The sequence below is a fragment of the Cyprinus carpio genome, chromosome B1 (assembly GCF_018340385.1).
Source record: "Cyprinus carpio isolate SPL01 chromosome B1, ASM1834038v1, whole genome shotgun sequence".
Classification (NCBI taxonomy): Eukaryota; Metazoa; Chordata; class Actinopteri; order Cypriniformes; family Cyprinidae; genus Cyprinus; species Cyprinus carpio.
The window spans coordinates 2,540,366-2,562,272 of record NC_056597.1 but is presented as its reverse complement, the minus strand read 5'-3'; positions in this window follow the sequence as shown (position 1 = coordinate 2,562,272).

Below are 21,907 nucleotides of genomic sequence, written 5' to 3'. Positions count from 1 at the left end.
ATAAAAGTAACAAGAGTTAAAACTAATGTTAACTGCATTTTTTATGTTAAAATAATTTACCTTATTCCATTTTACAGTTTTTTATAATCACTAGGACCCATGTTTCAATGCTTAGGTCACTTCTAAAACTCTTCACACAGGGAGGACAACAGCATTCCATGTGGGTTAAACTGTGGATAAGTTGTCAGAGTGTTGGAACAAAATGCATTCAATGACTACATCTTTCATGATATGAATTCTTCTCTCACTCAGACACAACCGCCACCCAAACAGTGTTGCCAGATTGTACTGACAATTTCCAGCCCAAAAGCTCACCAAAACCTACACACTCCAACAAAAACCGCCCAAATCTTTTTACTGTCAAAATAATGTGATAGAATGTTATTGCCATATCGATAAAAACCAATAAGGACCATTTCAACTTCTTAAAACTAAATAATGATGACAAAATAATATGAAAATAGACAAATTTCCTAGGAAAACTGGTAAAATCAGGGCAAATACATTAAAGAGAACTGACTTCAAACCAGCCCAAATTTTGTCCACCCACTCAAAATAATTTTTATTTATCAAAATCATCCGAAACTCTATTATCTCTATTATTAATTTTAAGTTTGAAATTAAAACATTATATAAAACCGAATTAAACAGCAATTTGTTGCATTTGTACAGTAATACCATGTTGAAATATATTCTAAATAAAAATAAAAATAATAATAATATTAATAATATAAATAAAAAACTATCAAGCCAGTTTGGTGTTATTCTTTCGATTTCATTACCATCTATATAAAAAGGGAGGCTTTAGGAATAATTTTGTAATGTAATGTTAACACGGACCATGTAACATACTGCAGTGAATTCTGCCTTGATTTGAGACATGTATTACGTTTTTGTTCGTTGTAATGCATTTTGAATGTGAAATTAACTGCTGTGACAAATTTTAAGTTGGTTAGAAGAACTATGTGAGGAGTTGTGAAAAAGTGGCCTAAGTATTGAGCAATGTGTCTTAGCAAATGTTAAAAAAAACTAAGTAAACAAAAGTAAAAACATTTTGTAAAAGTAAACATTTTGTATGCCAATTCTCCCAAAAAGTATAAACAGCCATCAAGCATTGTTTTGTTTAAGAATCAACACCAGCCTGACAGCAAGCTTCATTCCAAACGCCTACCAAAATCCTTGTGGACCTCCTCTAACCCATTTTGTTGATGTAAAGCTGCATAGGCTGTTGAGTAGTGGTAGCTTGTTGGCATTAGTGTGGACCCAGAAAAAGAGCACAGCGGCTCGCAAGAACCCTTCTGAAACATAAAAGGCCAAATTGGACACCCTGCGATTTTAAGGACCATGTATATGCACACACAACAACCATTGCAAGACCACAAAAACACATTAAGTGGGCCATTTGGGGCAGGGCCAGTTTTCTTACATTCTGGGAACCAAAAACAAACATTTCTAGAAAGTTCCCAAAGTGTATTAAATATTATTTTTTTGTTAGGCAGAAAAAATATCTTTACAGAAGTAGAATGATTGTTCAGGTTTGCAGAAAGCACCCCTAAAAAAATCCATTAGAAAACATTGTTATTATTAGGTTGTCTTGAAAAACTTCCCTATGATATTCTGAGCATTTTATTGTCTCAAAATAAAATCTAAAAGAACATTCCTAGAAAATGTTATATTTAGTTTCCCAAAAAAATAACTAAAAGGGAATCAATTACTAACTTTAGGGGAGCTTTCAGTGGTGTGGATGTAAGTTCAGACCTGGGCTTTTTGTCCAAACAGTGATAGATGGGGGAGTGGTCAGGAAACTTGTTTGAAAACAATCATTATTTTTTTTCAATCCCCCTTAGCAAGACATTAATGGTGCACAAATTGCACATGTCAGCATTCATGTTTATTTAAAGCTCTATTATTAGTTTTTTGACAAAAGAGTTGAGACTATGTGAGTGTGAGTATATGTTTTTGTGTGTGTCTGGGAACAAAATTGTAAGTCCCTGTTCCCTAATAAAGGAAAATCGTTACATTTGCCATAAGGGTGTCCGTCCCAATGATTTCAGAAAGAGAGCAAAAGAGAGAGAAAGTCTGAAAGTGAGAAAAAGAGGAAGGTGATCTTGGAGGGAGAAATGGAAAGTGTTTTATTTTCAAAAGAACGAGCCCGCCGAGACATTTATCGGGAATGAATAGCCTATAAACACACAAACTCACACACACATCCTCAGGGTTTGGGTTGGATCCACTATGCTATTGTTAGGTTGTGTTTTTATATATATGACAAAACTTAGAAAAACAACCTAAAGTTACGAGTCACACGAGTGTAGCTATAAGAGGTAAATAACTTTTATAATGTCAGGATATGTAAGTGTGCATGCAAGCGTGCATGTGTTTGAGTATGTCACATAGATTAGCGCAGCTATACTGGTCAGTGTAGATCAGCAATATATCACAAAGTCCTCCTCCATCCATCTTTATTTCAGTTATGCATAAAGTACACTCACACGCATACAAATATAGTAATGTCTGAGAGACTTGGACAGATGACAAGGGAAGGGAATACTTCTGTTTCTCTCTTTTCTATTTGAAAAAAAGGGTAGAGTTATAATGCAGATACAATGGAGCTGTTCTGTGGTTCTAAAACCCAGAAGAGAATTAGGATTTTTAAGACAAAAGTTACTTCAGGAATTTAATGGGTTTTTAGAATAATAGTTTTTGAATTATGAGTAAAATAAGATCTCTATTTAATATTACTTGATAGATTTTGCTGTTTTGTTTTACAACATACTATAGTCTCAAATGAGAATTTTGAAACCATTGTGAGCTTTAAAAATGTATGTTGCTTACAAATTACTATATGAGAACTACAACGGGGTGGGATTTTACTCAGAGAATCAGACAACCACTATAGTTCTTACATGTTTGGAAATGTTTGCTTTGGAGATGTATTTATGATATTTTAAATGCAGTTTGCAAGAGATATGAGGCATTTTGCATTTTGTGTGTAAAGTTTTGGGAACAAGTTTTGAAAATGTAAGCAGAAAAAAATTGTAACTGAAGTAAAAATTAGGCAAACAATTCCTCAAACAACAAAACGTGATCTTAATATATCATCCATGAAACAAATTCAGCAACTGTGCCTATCCACCTGAATTCCAGTTTCAGATGTACTGAATGAACCTGTTCTCAGGGCCAGATGTACATTTGTGATCTCCAAGAGTAAAGTTAAAGATTTGAAAAAAATGCACTCAAATGCACGCACAAACATACATGCACAGACTTCTGCTTGTGGTTTAGTTCATTATCTTTTAAGTCCTTAGTATTTCAAAGCCTGTGTGTGCATTAGAACATATAAATAATAGGAAGTCAAGCCGTGAGTTTTCAGGAAAACTAAGTTGAAAGCAAAGCAGAGCATGTTTACAAGGCAACACATCATTACATGAGAAACTAAATGCCTGTATTTAGTCTAATAATCAACATACATTAATCTCACTAGCACCAATCTTTCCTTTGGCTCTATCTCTATTCTCTATCCTCATTCTTCCTCACATTCTCTCTCTCTCTCTCTCTCTCTCTCTCTCTCTTTCACACACACACACACACACACATACACTGACCTGTCCAGTGTCCACAGTTTTATTCCTTAAGATTCTGGAATGCTGAGCTGCGTTTCTCTCAGATTACCCTAATTACTCTTAAACTCTTTTTATTATTCATGTGTTCTCCTTAATTATTCATGATTTAACATTCAAGTCCATGCCCCCTGTATTCAGCCTATTAGCAAGATATTCCCTCTGGGGGTCTGTATGTGCTTTTGTGTGTGTGTGTGTGTGTGTGTGTGTGTGTGTGTGTGTGTGTGTGTGTGTGTGTGTGTGTGTGTGTGTGTGTGTGTGTGTGTGTGACACACACACACACACACACACATTAGAATAGCAGTTTTTATTTTAAGTAGAATAAGGTCTGTGGTTAACATTACATTAGTAGACTTTTGTTCTACAACATCCATTGTCATAATTCAGACATGAATTTTGAAGCTGCAACTTTTGAATATGCAATTTTCTGACAAGTTTATATGAGGACTATAACAGTTGCCTGATTCATCAAGCACACAAACTCACGTCCCTGTGGTAGATGGAAATGGCTTCAAAATTAGCATTTGACTGTGTTGTTTATGCTGTAAAACAAAATATGAAAGTCTATAATAAATTATAACCAAACTGTGCTTGAAAATAGAAAACTGCCATTTTAAAAAACACATCGGACATTTCCAAAGAAACCAATGTCTCAAAAATGTTAGTTAGACTAGCTCTGACTTTCGGCAACTAGCATCAACTTCTTCAGACTGTAAATTGGGGGGAAATGGGGCAAAAGTTGTGTAGTTTACTCCAGCCTTAAAAATATACATGAAAAATATAATTCTACCTTCTGGTCATTTAGTGAAAAACAATGTGGAAAGTATTGCTTGTTTGTAAATAGAATTTACTGCATCTTTTGTTTTTTTGTTTTTTGTTTTTTGCACATTTTGCATCTGCTTGATAACAGTTGCTGAGTGGTTGAAAATGATGGCTCCTCTGGATAAAATCACCCAAGTAATTTCAGAGCAAATATGTAAATATATAAATACATACTGAATCACTAAAAGGCTGAAAAATTATTGAGATATAATTTATTTCGACCAGCCCTACTCGCAAATACGCACATATACAGTTAAAGTAAATCTGACATGCAAAATTATTAGTTTATAGTACTTACATTTTTCACATTCTATCTGTTCTTATCTGGGTGCAGCACACAAATTCAACAGGCCAGTAGGATCAGCCTGCATAAACACAAACTGAGGAATTCTCAATGTCTGAGCTCACCCCAGAGTATAGGTCCTCAGAGAAGGCCTTATCTTCCTCCATATTTGAACATAGTTTCTACAGTTTACAGTCAAGTTAATCTTCCCAGAATGCAGAAGGAGACAGTACTAAGAGAAAAAGTCATTTAAAGACTAATCTAAACCTTAATGGAACAGATAAGCAATCAATATGAAAAGTGATAATATCTCAGTCTCCGTCGATTTCATTTTCAGGTGAGACTTACAATCTCCTCCAAGCCTGCACTCCTACATGAGGAATGCTGAATCTTTATTGTTTTCTATACAGTAGATATTTGCAAAACAATTTTAAACCATGCACAAATGGGGGAATCATGCAGCTTTTTTATATGAGGGGGACCCAGTCCAGTCATTTGGTTCCCTATAAAAGTCCCGCAAAGAAATTATGAAGGAAAGGTTAACTACTTAGCAGTTACTTAATTTCCATTCTATATAGTTTTGTGTTTTTAAACAAGCAAATTTGCAACCGAATGACAGCCAGCGTTTAAAATGTATTTTTTAGTTGTCTGGGAAAAGTAGCTTTAAGATTTTGTTCCATGGGAAAAAATAATGAGACATGAGAATGTAGATGATTACAAAATTTTAAGTAATTTATTTGTGGAAGGTGTAACTCAGTTCCAACTCAGTGAAACATCTGAAACACACAGTGACTAACTGTCAAACACTGATATACAACAGAGAAAGATAGATAAACAACACATGAACATCACTTCTTCAATCATATGATCGAAATAGTCCTGATCACTTTCATGTCATGAGACGTGCTCTGCTCTTCCTTTTCCCCAGCCCTCCTCCTATCGCTCGTTTTCTAGCCACCTCATGCTGTGTTCAAATTATAAAGACTCAATTAACCTTCAGAGACCCAAGCATTTATATTGATTGTATTATTTCCCACCTTTAAACTTGTTTTTAAGCCAATGCTATAAACATGACTTTCTTCCCATCAAGCTAGAAGGCTGAAATTTAGATATGTTCATCTCAGAGCAGCCTTCTTACACTCCATCCTGAAATATTCCTGCATCTTGTCGATCCCCTTTAAGTTATTTTAAAATGCATATTAGGGGCACAGTTGCACTGAATACACATGAGTGAATAGTACACATGAAGCCTTTTTATGTTCATCTCAGAGCAGCTCTCTAACATGAAATAAAGTTTAATTAGGCTACACCAAAAATTATTTGAAATGGTGTATCAATGATTTTTTTGAATGGGCCAATAGCATAGTCCTGCTGCTGTTAAGAGTTTTTTGGCTGCAGCAAGCAAAATTTTCTTCTTTAAGGTCAATGAAAACTGTGGGCGGAAATGTGGTATACATTAAATTGATGAAAAGACTTTTGCATTGCTATGAAAAATTTATTTAAAATAGATGTTTTTTTTTGTTTGTTTGTTTTTTACTTTCTGTTCATCAAAAGTATCCTGCATTTAAACAAACATGTTTAGCAGTGCAACTGTTTTCAACTTATAAAATAATAAGAAATGTTTCTTGAGCACCAAATAAGCATATTTCTAAAGCATCATGAGGCACTGAAGATGCCTGCATGCTGAAAATTCAGCTTTGCCATTACAGGAATACATTTTTAAATATAGGCATATTAATTATTTTAAATTGTAATAATTGTTCACCATATAACTGTTTTACTGTAATTTTGAATAAAAAAAACACCGCCTTTGTCAGCATTTCTTTCAAAAACATATATTTTTATTTTTTTTTTAAAGTTACAAAAATTTGATCCAAACCAGCCAGTAGTACAGTGTTAGGTTTGAGCATGTTGTGTGACTTTGGCATGCTGGGAGATCCAAACTGTAAATATTTTCTAGCCAAATGAATTGCTATGATACATTTCCGGACAATATAGCTGCTGTTGTATTGTGTTTTAACAAATATTTTATGAAACATAAATATTATTTAATTGCTTCAAACAAGTAATGCAGTTTTCCAGCAGTGAGTGTCTGGGGATTAAAGTGAATTTATAAAACAAACATACAGTCATATAATAAGCCGTTAACAGTTCTTGTTCTGGGAACAAGGGCCCTAAATACTTCTAACAAGGGCTTAAATTCTTCAAGCTCAAAGCCATGTCATATTAGTTTTAGATATTTTCCTTCTAGAACCACCTCAACACACACTCAAACACAGACATTGGACTTAATGTTTTTGTTCTTGCCTACTGGGTCTGTGGTTAGCCACAAGCCAATCAACGAATCAATGTAGTGCTGCCTCAAAAGACAGACTGACAGACAGACACACACACACACACACACACACACACCATTTTAACTGCACTGCTCTAGATAGCACAGACACAATGATTACCAATGACTTACACAATGATTACATGTATGAATTACACATTACTGAAAATATTTAGAATAAAATATTGTGTTAATATATTACAATATATTGAATAACACATAAGGAATTGTTGCTTTTCATATAGTATGTTGAAAAATATGTGACAGTATATTTTTATTGTAACATGCAATTTTATATTCAGTAAAACACTTCAAATTAAATAGATGTACATGCGATAAAATACATTTATTTGGGAACTTATATGTGCAATATATACAATTACAAGTAATATATAATACATATATTGTGACATACATCCATATAATTGTATAAATCTACATATAAACCATGTTGTCATGACCTAAGAGTTGTCCAAAAATTGTAATATTTATTTTTAGTAATATTGTTTTCCTATACACCATCACACATTTTCATATATGAAAAGTGCAACTATGCAAACAATAAAGTCAGATAACAGCTTATAAATATGCATTCAGCTTTATACAAAACTGTGCATTAAGTCATGAAAGAGAAATTAATTAATTGAGCATTTCCATAAAGCTATTACAGTTTTTTGATTATATCATGGATATATTGCAGTATCCCATATGAAATGTATTATTTAATATTAATTTATTCCCATACAATTCCCATATGCATTCTTATTGAACATCCTAAATAAAAATATATTCAAATACAACACTACAAATTCATATACAGATATAAACATAAAGATTGGCATACATTTATCAAAAACATATGGCATTAAATAGCTTTAATCAAAATACAGCTTAAGTAATTATTTTGTCTCTGTCACACACACAAAACTGTATATGGAACCAACTGATACTAGTGATCAACAATAATTTCCATATTCAAAACTTAAAAACCTTAATAAAACAAATCAAACATTTTCTTTCTCTCTTTCTCTAATCCTTAAATAAAAAAAAAAAAACAACCTTTTGAAAATCAAAGGCAAAATCGCTGCAGTTTGTCTGTTTAGTTTCAGCGATTATTGAAGAAAAAGGAAGAGAAGGGGAGTTTTTTTTAACACACCTGCTTGGATCCAATAAATGTCTAATTTTGATTAATGAGATATTCAAATTGTTCTTGAGTTTTGGATCTGTAGCTAAATGCATATAACACGCACATCCATCATTAGCTTGAAGAGCATTATTTAAAACAATGATCTTTCATGGTGCTTTGTACATGTGTCCCCTATGTCCTGTTTGCATACCGTGAGCTTAAATGAAGTTGATCAAATGTGACCACAGGGCCAGGGCTATAGGAGGACAGCAAGTGCACGTGTGTGAACTTGCACGTATGTGTGCATGGATTTCGGCATACCAAAAATATAAATTATCATTTATTTTCTGATTCCTAATACACACATAGGAATATACACATATACAGAGATCTCTTAACCTTGTTAGGTGACTATGTGTAATAGACGCTGAATATCATGGGCTGAACTGAGGAGTTTAGATCGTTGTCGCCATCTAGTGGATATTAGGAGCTCTTATCACTCTAAATGTTTTCTTTGGGTTTTTTTTTTTTTTTTTTTTTTTAAATAACTGAATGGTCATTTACAACAAAATGTATGTATGTTAATGAGAAATGCTTTTAATTATTTCTGAGGGTTTATTTCTAGGCTTCTTTTTTCATGTGTGATCAACTGTGACCGTGTTTTTTTTTTTGTAATTTTTTATTTGTTTGGGGTTTTTTTAGTAAAGAGGCCCCCTTTAAAATCTGTTCTGATTGTTTATGTTCCTCGATCTTCATGCTATTATGAGCTAAAGTGCCATAAACTGACAAAATTGAATTTTTCTATTCTGAAAATGTTCATGAATTTGACTGTGCTGTTGCTTAAATATGTGATTGCATATGCTATGCGTTACCCTTCTGATGATTTTTTTGCTTGACTGTGCTGGTCATTTATGGTCATTAACTGGTCCAATATGATTTAAATGATGTATTATCAGCTGGTATTAACAAGGCAGACTTTCATAAAGATAATTAAAGCTGAAAGGCCACAATGGACCAGTAACAAACCAGCTACCATGTGCCTAGTTTTTCAAACTAGGATATAGATCTAATTTAAACAAATCCAAAATTTCTAGTACCTAAAACTTCTTCTACCTATCTAATCACTGTTAAACTTCTTCTGAATGTCTTTCCTACTTATACATGAAAAAAAAAAACCCTGTTTAGGTGAAATGCAGAGTCTATGTGCAATTAAATGTCTATTATAATCACACTTAAATGACATTAAAGACTATGTAGGTAAATTTACTTAAGTGATCCCAAGTGATCCCAAAAATCCCAAAGAACATAAATTTCCATCACAAATCTATTTTACGTTTAGTTCACCCTAAATATCAAAATATATTACATAGAGAAATATTGAACCTATATTAAATAATTAGAGTCTTCGATCTGAACATGCATGACATTTCTGTTTCTGAGAGAAAAAAAAATCACTAAAATAATTATAAAATAAACCCTTAAAACAGAAGGAAAAAAATATTTTCTTAAACCAATAAAACTCGGCAACACAACATTCAGTCTTTTCGGATTTACACTGTAAAAATACGTACAGTCAGAAAATTTGCAGGACATTTTCTGTTAAATTTACAGACATTTCCTTCAACTTTAAAACAGAAAATTCTGTAGATTTACATTATCTTCTGTACCATAAACAGACAATCTGTTATGGAGAAATTACTACAAAATAATAGCAAAGGCCTTTCTTTAGTAGCAAATAAATCCAGCACAATATATACCAATTGAACATGATTTATTTTTACCTCATGTAAACATTCTTAAAAATGCATTCAGTGGCTTTTGTTTGCCTTAAACAGGTGAAGACAAAAATGTTATGACATCAATGTGTAAAGCACCATTAAAAATGCTTGTATTATTGAACACTTTTCAGTTTTAAACAGCAACAGACAGAAAAAAGAAAACATGAGCAGGAACACCAAATAGCGGTCACAAAGATAAACTTCACTGTGAAACAGTCAAGATTCAATCATTTTCAAATACATGGGGAAAAAATGAATACAGACAGGGCTGTCATTAATAATTACTATAGACTTGTAGTCAAAAGTCAAGTTAAATGTTCCGGTGTTGACACCATTTTCCTATAGGAGAGCACAAGATTATTTAAAAGGAAAGTTCACCCAAAAATGTTAATTCGGTCATCAGTTACTCACCCTCATACAGTTTAATTCATGCTAAATTATCTGCATCTACAGCTGACATGGTTCTGCAAAAATATTTCTTGTAGAGCATTTGAAAATATGGAAGATTTATGCACTCATGCCTCATATTTCAATTTGAAACTAGGAGAACTATTTACTTGCAATTTCTGTGTGTTCTTGGGTAAGGTTCTAGACTTGAGTTTTGTGTTTGTGTGTGTGAGCGGACTTGAATCATGTTCCTGAAACCAGTATGGCTTGTTTAATTTGTGGAATTTATAAATCAATGTGTAAATTGAGGCCCAGTTTAGAGAGCTAGGCCCAATATGAGGAAGGAGGGGGTGAGGAGCAGCTGAAATGCAAGGAGTTTGTAGTCTGAAAGCTTTTCCTCAGACAACTCAGTTACTTTCACTAGGTCAAGACAGGACAGGGCAGGACAAGTCTCTGCAAACACGACACACACAAGTCATGCATTAATCATGGAAGATCCATTCAAGAGACAGTCACTGCCTGAGAATAAGAGTGAGACAGAGAGAGGGGAAAACGATTCAATGCATTAAAAAAAAAACTACAGACACAGATGGGTATGTAATCAGGTTTCTCACTTGTGTATTCAAATATGTGTGCATTTATGTGTACAAGTTATGCATTTCTCATTCAAACAAGAAAGAAAGAATTAATGAAAACACACACAATGCTACTGGTTTTGGTCGCCTCACTAAACAACATAACACAAACCAGGTGCCTGTGTCTCTTGTTCTTTCTCTCTCAGTGGCACCTTTAACCCAAAACATCTGTTTGCAGTCTCATTTTGTAAGGCTTAAACTGCAGTCAGTTCTAAATCGAAACGGACAAAAAAAAAAAAAAAAATCTAAGCATAAAATCAAGTGATGAACCATTAAACAGTCTTAGAGCTTTACACTTTGAAGATTATTTCACTGTTTTGATCTGTCAGAATCGGAGTCAAGGTGTGTGAGCCAATTTCCCCCACTTTCCTGAAATATCTGGAAAGTTCAGCGCCAACAAGTGGGGGTCCTAATGAGAAAACATTGATTTTCTACAGGAAATGGAACAGAGGAGATTAAATGTTTTTTTCCACCAGCGATGATTGCACGTTCCTTCACACACCACAAAATTCTTCTACACTGCCAAACATTTTATCTATCAACAGGAGAGCTGTTGACTGATTTATACCAGTGAACTGAACCACCCCACCACCACGCCAAATAAAACCACAGCAAATAATTACTGTTAAAAAATCCAACAACAGACATGATATAGCACAGACGTTTTCCATTTTGAAACTGTTTTTTGCGAGAACATGCAGGAATGAGGATAGTGAGAGTTATCGAAACCTGTCATGTAAATGAACCTGTTGTGCAAAGAGCTTGAGAGTCCTTGTGTGTTTGCCACACATTTTTAAAAACCACTTAGTATTGGAAAAATTTAAATGGTAATGAATTCACTGCCAGAGAACTTTTAAAAACCTGTTAGCAAGTGTCAAATTACAGCAGTGGTGTTAGTTTTTTGACATAAATCAGGAACCAAATAAAAACAGTCATGACTACACAGTATGCCAATTTAAGTCACTATATTTATTATGTTATTTGTAGGTGAGCATTCACCAGAGATGATGCTTCCTGCAATAATATGCAATAAGGTGTCATATCCAGATGTACATCTTATTAGCAAACGTGTTTTGTGCACATGCATACCACTATCTGGGCTTGTGTCAAATAATATCCATAACTCTTGTTTTCCTTATCAGCAAATAACTGATGATTTTGAGCATTTTGGAGTTAGTTGCTAATAAAAACATGCAATAAGGTACAATTCATAAATATAGCTGCAAGCAGTGATAATGGACCACACTACTATGGTGCCTTCACAATATTGTGGCTCTGTAGTACAGTAATACAATACTAATATTACAAAACAATACACTGTGCGCAAATGCATTTAAGCAGGTTGATATAAGAGGATTACTGTATTTCAAAGTCTGTTGAAAGTGCCACACTTTCTATTGAATGTACATACACATATATATTAGACCAATAAATTCTACTAGATGCTGGCCAAGTCATTTTACCAGAGAGTATATACTTATAAGGTTAACGTTACAGGATGTTTGTTATATTTTTAGCTTTATTTATAATGTTGCTGTAATTGTGTCATAATTATTATTTTATGTATTGATAATCAGCAATATTTAGATTTATACATTAAATGATGAGGGCTTTATTTTAAGGTAGGCACTGTAAATAGCATTGCATCAAAACATTAGCTAAATTACAAATGAGCAAATTAGAAATCTTACTAAATTCACCAAGCACCTCATCTGGCAATTATGATTCCATAAGATACTGCAATAAACTTTCAAACAAAAATAAATACTTTAATAAATAAATAAATGTATTTCCATACATAAGTCATACAAATAATCTGCTTTAAAAAAAAAATACAAATATCTCCAGTAAGGCTATAAAAACAGCCTGTGCATTGGGATCTCTGAGACATAAATTGCCCCTAGTGATCTGGGTGGTAATGGGTAATTGGGTGATCAACCCAATTAAATAATCACTCTTACTTTATTTCTGTGGACAAACCTATGACTTGCTATATGTGCTGCATCTCTTTTCAAACTCTGCTTTAGGTTTCTGCAACAAGCTTTAAAAAAAGCCTGAATAAGATCCATTGGGCTAGAAAGCAGATGATAGAGAGGGTTGAAAAAAGGGGCTTATAACACTTACCTTTTCAAAGTGGCTGGAAATTGCAAGAGGCAAGAAATGTAACACATTTTCTGTGTATGATTTTACAGTGTATGCAGCTGCTTCTTGCACTGGACAGAATATGTCTTTAGCATCTATTTTTGGAACATCAGTATGCCACACACACAATTGCTGATTGTGTGCCGCTGATCCTCCAGACAGATGAGTTTGAATTTATCTTTGTGAAGATTGCAGATCATTTTATTTCCTGCTGACACCGAGGTTTGGCAGTGGATTGTACTTTAATCGTACTCCATGGATTCACAAGATTATTTTGAGTTCAAGAACTGCCTTTATAGCCTATGCAGCATCAAATAACATTTAAAATATGCAAAAAAAAAAAAATAATAATAATATAATAAAATAATAATAAATAATAATAAATAAACTCCAAAACCACTTACATTTCAAATTTAATAACAAAATAAACACTCATGCAGACATATACTCAAGTATTAAGTTACTGGATTAAGTTACTTTTTAACCACCATTTAGATATATTTCTTTTTTTCTTTCTTTCTTTCTTTTCTTTTTTTCTTTCTTTTTTCTTTTTTGATAGCATAGTGATCTTAAAGGAAGCTAGTGGGAGAGAAGGGCCAGGGATAAGGACAGTCCATGAGCCAGGATTCAAACTCCAAAATGTGACTGCACCAAATGTAGATGCAGACTCTATACTGCATTCTAAATAACACAAATCTATTTTACTTGATTATAATATTGTACTTTGGAAACAATGATTACATAAAAATCAGGACAACATGTGTCAAGCCATATGATTGGTTAGTCTGTATTAATTCTGCATAGTTCCAGAGTTTCAGTCCTTCGAAATTGCTATTAAGTGGATTACTTTGAAATGAGCTATTCAGAAATTTATCTTCTTAGTAGATTGTTTCACTGTTAGATCCTGCAGATCCATGCGCCGGCCAGCAGATGGAGCAGCAATAAGACCTGTCATAATGAACCACATCATTCAGCACAGCCATTAATCTGGAATTTAGCTCTCATTTGAGTACAAACATCACTCTTGTATATACACACTTAAGTTAAGTATTCCTGGTATTGCAATTGCTCAACATCTGAGCAACGTTTTAGAAAAAGAAAAAAAAAAAAGATATGAGATGAGAGATGAACACGAGCTTTGCTTTAGGCTACTCAAAAAAAGTGCGTAAACATGGCAGTAATAGAGGTATTTGGGTCATTCCACTAAAATCGGTGCCTTTTGCGTCCCTAAGAAATAATCAAGCATAGAATTAATATAACAACAAATAAATTTGCAATTTAAAAACATTACAATACTATGTATTCTTTCATCAATATTACATTAAAAAGGCAATTAAAGATTATTTTAAATAATTTAAGTAGCATTTATGCTGATAAGAGTAAGGTTTTTGGCCTGTCCCTCGCCTTTTTTTCTTCTTCTTCTTTTTCAGCAGGACATTTCATTTGCAAATTGAAGGCAAAATTATATATAAAAAATTCACATTTGCATATTGTTCTAAATACAGGCTCGTTGTTAAACAAAGTATAATATTTTTCTATAAAATATAACTTTTTCTTGGTGTCCCCTGATTTAATGTCAGCCCTGTTACCCTCATCAAAAACAATAAAAATAAAAACTTATATAAAACTTATAATGTACAATAATAATAAAACCCTTATAATTTACTATAAAATAATGTACATTCAACTGACAACACTTCAAGGAGGTCACATCGTCTATAAACCAGGATTCGAACACTTAAAACAAGAAACTTAAAACAAGGTTATCTGTCAATAGTGTTAGCATTTTTAAAATGTGTGAAGTTGACTTGTAAGGCCCTCTGCAATTTTTGTATGTGTGTGTGGGGGGGGTTGCTATAGTAACGAACACAGCTTTAACACGCATCTGATCGATTGTGATGCCGTGCTCACTGACATGCATGCGCTCACTTACACAGTAACTATACGTAACAAGAGGTTAACAAGGGATCACTTTAAATTACAGCCTGCAGATGTTACACTTACACATTAACTACATATAAAAAGGGTGTATGTTTGCATAGTAGTTAAGAAAAATGTTGTAGTACATTTTATTCTACTTGCCTCAAACCACATACAGAAGTGCACCAACAGGAGTACAGGTATCAAAAAAACATAAATTATACAGTAAATATTGATGTGTTGTGTATTATGATGTTATATTTATATGTTATATATCCTGGGAGCAGCTGGAAACAGGTAAACTAGTTTTCCACTGTATTGCACCTCGACGGTACAATGCTGCTGACGGAAAATCATATCAGAAAACCAAAACAAAAGCTCTTTCATCAGGTAAATTTTCATATGGAAATTTCTTAACCAAATCATAGCAGAAATTCATTACATCATTTCCCCATACTTTAGTAATCTCCATGATCCCACATAAAGAAACACTAATAAATAGCCTACTATAGCATATATTCTTAAGTAAACTAGTATGAAAATTTTTTATCTGTGTGTCATACCCTTAATACCACATAACCAAAGAATACCTTCACTTAAAAAATAAAATAATTACAAAATATATAAATTATAATTTTCGCAGGTTATTACCCCCTTATTCCCCAAAATGTTGCATTATACTTACGAGTAGGTACTGTGGAGGTAGGCTACTCTATAGTTACAAATAGGTAGGCTACGCTGTAAATTCTGTTTAATTACGTGGTACATTGCTGGTTGTAATACAAAGTGTCAACGAGTCAATTTTTACACAATTTCACAATGCTATTTTTATTGATACACTAACTATTTTATTCCATAGTTCAGAAGATTTCAACAAGCTTTATTTTAACTTCCATCTCTTACATAAATCTTACAAAAAACTTCTCAAATGATAGGTATATGGCAACATATTTTCATTAAATTGTTTGTAGTAGCTTGGTAAAAACGGATTGTTAAAATTCTCCTTGGTTGGTGAAGGCAACTTTTACTGCTGACAAATTCGGTGACACTCACACGCAATCATACATACATTTTTGCACACTCACAACTTTATACTCTGCAAATAATGGTTATATTCAAATCAGGACAACATGTGTCAATCCACATGAATATTAATTATACACAAAAAAAACTCAAAGGGTCTGTCTGAATAATTTGGCATATGACTACTTCAGAATGTCATTACAGTTATTGATGTATCAGTACAAATTACTCTGTTCAACAGTAGGAATAGAGAGCCTGACTAATTTAGGTGCTAATTGTATTACAGTTGCATCAGAAGAGAACAATAGAGAATCTGTTCATCTCACAAATTGCCAGGATTGTGTTTCATATTGAGCATGTTTTGTGTACTCAGTTTTGCTCTAATATGTCAGTCTAAAGATAGCTCAAATTAATCTAAGATGATAGGATCTAAGATCTAAGATAATAAATCTAATTTCCAAATCCCACTTGTCCCTTTATTTTCTGTCTTCTCTCACTCCACCTTTCTTCTTAAATGCAGCAATAAAAAGGAGTGATTGGAATATCTAGCCCACTCTTGGCATACCCCAGTAATCTTAAAGTCAAACACACATTAGGGCAACTCTAAAGAGACCTTTTAATTGCTGCAGATGTGGTTACCAAGGAGATAAGGCACTGGAGATCAAAGAACCCTTCCAGAGGGAGAATCTGTTTTTATCTGAGAAGATAACAGACAAACCGTGGGGCTCTATACACATATGTCAAAGAGAGTGAGCGGACACAGAAATGTGAAGAGACAGAAAGGCATAAAAGAATGTGTTCAAGGTTATCACATCCTAACTACAATTTGCTCTTTATTTGAACTACTGCATGATAAACTCAGCCTTTCTTGCACTGTGTATTTCTCTAAACGTCTATATATATATATATATATATATATATATATATATATATATATATATATATATATATATATATATATATATATATATATATATATATATATATATATATATTTAATCCACCTACCCTTCTCTTGGCAGGGCAAATCGTTTTTAATAAATGAAATATTCAAAAGAAAAAAAAAAACATTTTTTACATTTTTTTATCTATCCCTCTTGAATTAAACAGGTGAATGCACACGCACACACAATGAAAAGCTCATTCATATTCAGAAAATACACAATAAATACAATATAAATTTTAAAAGGATGCAACCTCCATTCTTGGCCCTGCTGTTTCTCAAGTGTTAAGGTCAAGTTCAGTGAATCTGTGTTTCCCATTAAACATCAAACAAATCACATACAAACATCATTAAATACACAAGCATTAGTAAAGCAGTAGTACATAACATTTTCCTATCTGTCACCATCTCTGTTTGAAACATAAAAATGCAAGTTACTTGCAGAGTTTTTTTTTTTTTTTAAACTGGTTGTGCTTCAGCACTGATCGTGTGTGTGGATGAAACTGTGATCAACAGATTAATGCATCTGTCATTGTTCATCCACATACAGTGGAGATCAAAATTAGAGAACAATTTATGAACATTTGATTGTTTCAGAAATAAAGTAATCTTTTATCATTTAAAATTTGAAGGAATTTTTGTTGTGGCTATACCATGTTAATAGACCAGTGTTGTACAAAATAACCAAGGCACTTCAACAAAAACCCTTTATTTTGTGGAAAACACAGTGATGAAAATTAGAGAACAGCAATGATTGTAGCATGAAGAAAGAATACAACTAAAATTTCTGAAGGCTACAGTTTCATTATTTCAATGTTTTCAGCTTCAAGGAACTGCTTTAGCCATTTTGTTGTGTGACGGGGGCATTGTCCTGCATGAAAATTGCTGGCTGATTGGGTGATGAATGCAGGGAAGGAACCACATGTTGCCACAGGAGGTTCTAATAAACATTTGCATTAACTTTGCCATATATCTGCATAAGATGCCCAACTCCTGCAGCAGAAAACATCCCCCAAACCATGACACTTCCTACTCCAACTTTTACTGACTTCTTTACACATTTTTGGTTCAGTCTTTCCCCAGTTTGATGACGAACATAATGTTGCTCATCAGACCCAAATAAATTAAACTTGCTTTTATCACTGAATAGAACTTTGGACTAGTTCTCCTCTGTCCACACAACATGCTCCTCGGTAAAGGTTAGTCTAGCCTTTTGATTCTTTCTACTGATGAGAGGTTTCGTCACTGCAGAGTGGGTTTTCAGTCCAAATTCTCTTAAATGTTGTAAGTCAAGACAGATCCTTACCCTGTTCAGCTTAGAACTGGCAAGCAATTCTAGCTACAGTGCTGAACCGATTCCCCACTGAGATCTCAGCATTATACTGTCCTGTCATGAATTTGTCTCTCGTGGATGTCCAGCCTTTTTGGGGTACTTAAGTTAGTGACACTGTAAAGATGCAATATTCTAGAAATCACAGATTTGGAACGACCAGCTTCTCTTGCTATGGCTGCTATGGCTTTCATCTGGACAGACTGTTGTCAGAGGGATTCAGTCACACTAGCTCACCATCTTGCAAAATCAGGGAAAACTGTAAAGTTAGGCTTCCAGTTAAATAGGGTTTGTCAAATAGTTAAGGAATAGAACAAGCTGCCAGATTAACACCAATAACTGGGAGGTATATGAAAGTGTTCTCTAATTTTGATCAGTGTTCTTTTTCAAATTCTCATTGAAATGTTTATACTGTGCTTCAGAACTCATGAAATATGCTTAAAAACTGTGCTTTTACTCCTTTTAGGGTAACTTCAAATATAACTAAGCAGTGACCTCTAAATTTAGGAAATTGTACTTTACGTCCTACTAGGTATATAGCTGGGGAAAAAAAAGTAATTTAAACACGTAAATAACATCTCTGCTGCTTTTTTTTCGGACCAAATAAAAATGTAAATGTTTTAAACAAGAAACATTACTGGCGTTTATCTCTAACGTTTGCTGAGTTAGATCATCAGTGTTAATTTCGTTAACGAAGACGACGACGAAAAATATTCGTTAACGAACATTTTTTTCTGTGACGAAGACGAGACGTTGACGAGCTAAAAATAATATCTGATGACCAAATTATGACGAAATTTATGCCGCGTTTTTCGTTAACTAGACGAGACTGGACTATAATGTTATTTGAGGACTACCATACATTCAAAATGCATCCTATAGGCTTTTGTCTTTCAAAATGTGCGTCCCTGTCATTGGATTGCGATCGGATAAGGGGCGTTTGCATATCTAGTCAGTATAGCAGCCGGAGTGGATGGATAGACTACAAAAACGCGAACTAGCGATCTGAAACAATGGCCTCAGCACCCGAAGGGGTATGGATAAGCTAACCAGACGTCCCCGTTTTTTCACAATTCGTTGTCGATTAACTTAAAGTTAGTGAAGGCGGGATAGGCGAAACATACTCTTTGGGCGAAATCACGCTGATAGAAGTGTTCTCTCTGTCGCGCGCGCGCGCACGCTCCACTTCCTCAGTTCTCATATACAGCGCGCGATCAGTTCTCAGCGCTCAAATACACACACAGCAGTCCAAATGTTTATCGTGTAGAGTATCTCACGTAAATACAGTAGGTTTATGGATTAAGTGAACGTGAACAGGTGGGTGAAAACTGAACGTGAGTCAGTATTTCATGCATGCTTTCCGTCTTAAAAGGACAGCATTCCAAATTAAATACCTATCTGTCATTAATGTTAACCAACAAAAGATGTTAAATAAATGTATACATGTTAAGTAAAACCTACAGTATCTGAAAAAATGAGTTTAATTTGTATCTTCATCTCTATTGTATTTGTCTTATTTTGCTTCTTTAAATATATATATATATATATATATATATATATATATATATATATATATATATATATATATATATATATATATATACTATATTTTTATAAGTTGCTCCTTTTTCACTTAAAGAGAAAGTTTCACCCAAAAAATGAAAATTGTCATAATTTATTCAAGATTTTCCAAATTCAGTCCTTGATTCAAATTTCTCATAAGCTTAATTGATTTGGTCTAAAGAGAGAAGAATTAAGGATTATTTTAATTTGAAAACTACATATAAAAATCGCTACCAAAAAATAATTCTGGTAACTACAGTTTGGCTAAAAAACTATTGACTAAAAGTAGTGACTAAAAAGTTGACTAAAATGCAATGACTTTTCATCAACTAAAACTAGCCTAAAACTATGAAAGACTCAAATGACTAAAATGTGACTAAGACTATTAAGCATTTTCCGTCTCAAGACTAAGACTAAGACTAAATCAAAAACACCTGCCTCACATAGATCAGACTCTAACGTTTGCTGAGTTAGATCATTTCACATAGATCAGAGGACAGACTTGCTCTCTCATTTATTATTTATTTGTAACAAAATGTATTGCTACATGCTGCAGTTTTACTATATTTGCCCCAGTTTCCTTTTTCCTTTTCTTTGTCTGATTGGTTCATATGAATAAATACAATTACAAATCAAACCAGTGAAAGTAAGAAAACACAATACATCATTTAAATAAAAAACTTTTTTTGTAGTTTTGTAATTTAAAAAAATAAAATACTGTTAAACATTGAACATATTCACATACTGCACTGAACTTTTCATTAGAGAAGAGCCATCAAGAACCACCACAAAGAATCTACAGGTCTGGAAAGGGTTACAAAGCCATTCTAAAGGTTCTTGGAATCCATAAAACAAGAACATAATATTTACTTCAAATCTTCAAAACATCTCTATAAACTCTAAAATAATGGCAGGCCTTTCTAGCTTCAGCTAAGGTCAGTGATAAAAAAAAAAAAAAAAAAAAAAACACTGCAAAACAGAAGGCCAATGAGATGTAAATGACGGTGCCAATTTTCGTTTAGTGGTCACTCCTGCTGAAATTGTGACGATAGTAGTTAAAACCAAAGCAACAGATGGGGGGGGGGGGGGGGGAAAGAATTCTGATGTCAAAAAGATCTGAGCATCAAGTCTTCTCTGAAGAAATGTTTAATTAATGTATATTCTATTGTTTGTAACTTAATGTTTGACTTCCTTCCAATACCCATTCCAATACCCATTGAGGAGCACTTGATGTTAGCAATTCTAGAAAATCTGATAATCTTCATGACAAAACTCAGGGTTTATGAAGAAAATCCACAGGTTAAAAGAGCATGTATCAATCTCCTCTCCTCTCCTCTCCTCCTCTCCTCTCCTCTCCTCTCCTCTCCTCTCCTCTCCTCTATCACTTTCTACCACAACAAGATCAGCAACACTTCAGACACACTGCCAACTATTCACAACATTCTTCTCTGTCCTCCTCCTCCTCCTCCACCTCTCTCACTGTTGATGACCTTGCCACTTCTTCACTGATAAGGTGGAGACTATTAAACCTTCAACATGTAGCTCACTATCATTCTTTTTCTCTTATATGGATATCTTGAAGTTCTACTTTTGAACCGTCCTCCCACTTGTCCTCCAGAATGCCCCCGCCATTACATGTTTTTGCTTAATTAAAACAAACAAACAAACAAACCAAAAAAAAAAAAAAGTCTTTCTCTAATTTTCATGTCCAACACATTCCAAAAAGTCAATCAACTATGCTTTTTTTTCTTACAAAACAACCTTTTCAATAGCGACCTATCTGGCTTCAAAAGCAGATACTTCACAGAGTATGCCTTGTTGTCTGCTGATGAATCGGCTGGCAAGAGTTAATTTCCAATCATCTGTCCTCATCCTCTTGGACTACCAGATTCTCCTGTCTTCACTGCCATAATCTCACTGAGTCATAGAGGTGCACGGCTTCTCACTGCAATCAAGATAATACAAAGCTTTTTTTTCAGCCTGGTCATTTGCCTTTCTGG